Source organism: Myotis davidii, unplaced genomic scaffold (assembly GCF_000327345.1).
Source record: "Myotis davidii unplaced genomic scaffold, ASM32734v1 scaffold268, whole genome shotgun sequence".
Classification (NCBI taxonomy): Eukaryota; Metazoa; Chordata; class Mammalia; order Chiroptera; family Vespertilionidae; genus Myotis; species Myotis davidii.
The window spans coordinates 5,594,423-5,598,399 of record NW_006383015.1 but is presented as its reverse complement, the minus strand read 5'-3'; positions in this window follow the sequence as shown (position 1 = coordinate 5,598,399).

Here is a 3,977-nt window from a genome sequence, read left to right as displayed (position 1 = left end):
TATTTAAAAATATTATAAGGAAAGACTTATTTGAGTCAAACTATGGTATTCAAACACTATGTAACTATTTGGGTACTGAATTTGTTGGCTCTTTTTTCTAGCATGTCTCCTTTATAAAATGATGTGAGGACTCAAAAAAGAAGCTATTAAGAATGTGTCTTTCAAATGCTAAGTATATACTTTGTCCAGGAGTCCCATGATTTCAGCCCCATCTGATGAACACCAGTAGCATGTGCAGCCTATGAACAAAGGCTGGGAGTCCTGTTGCCCAATCACTGAAAATTCTTCAAATGATCATTAGTTCCTTTACCCAACACAGTGTGTGCTACCATTGCAGCAATTTCACCCAATTGTGCAGATGGCAAAGGGTCCCTTATGCAAGAACCCAAATATGACCAGAACAATTTTCTAAAGTGTCTATTTTCTTCAACACTCTTAAAACAAACATATATTACTTTGTATAGGTTGTGATAGGAACTGAAGGGAAGCAGAATATGCCATCCCAAAATATGATTGTAGGAGTTCAAGACAGGCCACCCTGAAATAGGCTGCTTTGGTACGTTGATTATTTTGAGGTGTAGGCACTTGAAAAACAGCAAATGCAGGGAGACACTTTCTCTGAACTCCCCTTATCTGCCTAGAAACAGATCCTTCAAAAGGAACTCAATTGTCATTAATTCCCAGGAGTTCATCAACCGAGAAAGATTGACTCTTGAAAGGAGAGAAAAGACTAGAAGTCAACACTATACCCAGACAAACTCTCTCAGAAACTCTAATTTCTTTTGTTCTTCTAAGGGCCCATTCATCTTTTCTAAAAATCATTTGTTTTCCCCTACGAGGCCTACATTTTTTCTAAGCCCCTTCTCTTTCCTTAGTAAGATGGTATTTAAGCCTAAATCCTAAAGCCAGCTTGTGCTGTTACTTAATGTATCCCCCTGAATCTTGACCATGTATTCAGGATGTATGCATGTTAACAAACTTCTGTTTTTCTCTCGTAAATCTGTATTTTATCACAGAGGGCTCAGCCAAAAACTGAAAAGGGTGGAGAAAAATTATTTTTCCTCCCCTGCAGAACTGAGATCAAAGGCCCAGTCAGGAAACATGCAAATAGTATACAATAAGGTGTGATCAGAACTATAATAAAAGGAAACTTAAGAGAGGCTTTTGATCCCCACTGTGCTTGTGGGGGTTAGGGAAAGGTGGGAACAAGACAGCACCTCTGAAATTACATTGGAAGGATGTGGTTCGTTACCCATGTGATTCAAATAGGGTAAGATTAAGGGCACAGTGGCATTAGAGAAATGGGATAGCAAGGAAACAAAACAGTTTTGATATGATTTATTGTGAATGGAAAAACACAATCATAATTTAAAAGAAATAATCTTCCAAGAAGACAAATCTGATCATAAGAAAAAGAAACATGAATAGCTTGAAGATAAATGCAGACATTTTTTCATTGCTACCCTATAGTGTAGAAAGATGAAACTTATTGATGTCTTTATATCAGTAAGCTGGAAACTGAAATGAGTGATTGCCAGAAAAGGTGGTTCATCCCTTGAAAGGAAAGAGAAGGTGCAGAAGCATTTTGAAAAGAGCATCTTAAAGAAGTAGGAGACAGAACAAGGGAAAGGATTATCTGGCTCTAATTGAGAAAGTGGTTTGGGAAGAAAAAGGCATCCTATTTAATAAATCTGAGACAGCAGAAATTAACATTAAAAAGGGGTGTATGGTCTTTGCTTCTTAATAATGAGTTGATATTAGTAACACTATAGCTTATTAATACTTCTCAGTTTATTTTTTAAAAAATACCAAAGTATTTCTCAAATGTGCATTTTAAGCATATCTAAAAGATATCACATCTGCTATTGTTTCTTGTGGCAATGAAAAGAGCTGGCAGCTGGATCCCTCTAGCTAAGATTCAGCTGCCTTTTCTTCTCAATAAGTGTAGAACCAAATATAGGGATTACTTTTATAAATATGTAATTATGAATTTTTTCTGATTCTGATTAATAATTCATCCCCAACTTCTGTAACAGTATGTTATGAATGTTAAACGACTGGATGAGTCAAAATTTGATATTTAAGGAGATTAAGGGGAATATTATGCATATATTTTAGTTTCCATGGCTTCCTGGTAGAATATTAGCAAAGTATAGTTTGAAATAAATTCGTTTCTCTTAGTGAAGCCACATATTCATATATTTCGGTCAAGAAAGGTCATTGTTCTCTATGGCTTTTAATACTCGTTTGGGCTACATGATATGGTTCTGACCCAAAACGATGATGCTTATTTGTACCAGAAAGGAGAACCAGCTCAAGTGTATTCCTTCCTCTCCCCATTTTTAACATAGACTCTGAAGTCTACTTAAAAAACATTTCTAGAGTATAACATAGCAGTTAAAAGTTAGTTTGTTCATTCAAATTTTACTTCTGTCTCTTGAAATAATTTACTTAAGCTATCCCTGCCTCTCCTGTCAATAGGAATAATAAAATTATTTTCTCCACAGCATTGTTATAAAAATTAAATAAACCAATGAGCAGAGTGTGGGGTTCAGTGGATAAATAATTAGTAGGAGGAGACATTAAGGGTAGGGGGATTCTTGCTAAAAGGCAGGCCAAGGACTTAGACATCAAAGGTGGGAGATGAAGACTTGGTCAGTTATCAAGATGGAGGGTTCTCTTTAAACTCACCAGGATGCTTTGCTGAGACTGGCCTGAGGAGCAGGCCAAAGACAGGAGGGCGAGGGAGTGGAGGCCTAGTCACTAAGATGGCTCAGAGGAACTCAACTAGATTTTGGTTAAGGAAGAGAGACAGTGCAGAGTGGTGATGAAGCTCAGGATCACTTGTTCAAAAATTGAGAATTTAAAGACAGCAACCAAAAACATTAAACCAAGATGTGTCCTGCTAAGCCTGTGGCCTATGTGGTTGTGTAGGTTGCATGTCCATGTTGCTGGCCCAAGGCAAGAGTAGTAGAAAGCATAAGAACTGACTTGAAAGAAAACCCCAGAATGATATACAGTTATTTGAGTGAAGTTATAATAGTAAAGTTTGCCTGAAAGTTGTCTTAATCGTGTTTCTGAATTAATAATTGCCTAAGTGATTATCAGAGAAAAACTAAAAGAAAAAAATATAGGGGAGACCCATAGTACATAAGGAGGTCTCAAATATAGGGAGAGCTATGATCATTTTATGTGAATACAGCCTTTTAAAACACATTTGTCTATACATTAGGGCCCAGTGTTCAGTAAGAATCTGTTCCTTGACACTTGAATTTTTAAAAGAGTTCTGAGAAAAGTTAGAAAAATGCTTATATTGCTTATTTGTTTTACCTTCCTATGGCTTTCCCTTGATGTATAAAGAATATAATAAACAAAATCCTTATTAGGGTTTATAAGTATATGTGAGTTAGGAAAGTGCCAGCTGCTATAATAAATACCACCACTCTCCCCCACTCCACTTCCTCCCCACCCCCCGTGGTTAATGCAGTTAACGTTTTTTAGGGATCTCAAGCTTTTCAAAGGAAGTGACACTAAAATACTTGTCACTGAACTATTTTTCACTAAATTTACCAACATTTATTCAAGAAACACAAGGGGCTTCTTCTAAAAATGTGCAGATGTGTCTCAGCCAATCAGAGCTGTGGTTTTTTATTTTAGTAATTCTGGCCTCTGCTTAGTCCAGACCATTTTTTTGGCTCAGTGCTTCAGTACGAAAGAGTATGGGATTTATTTGCTCACCTAACTTCAGGTATGGTTTGATCCAGATACTATAGCATCATAGCCTAACTATGCCTGCAGCCATTCCAGTCCATAAATCTCTATACCACCTTGTCCTGAAAAAGAGTGAGGACTTCTTCAGGTAGTTCTCTGAGGTGATCACGTTACTTTCCCCATAAACATCTCATATTTATTGAGCGACATGGATCATGTTCCCATCTCTGAAATGATCACTGTGGCCAGGTGTGAGCTGTTTGCCT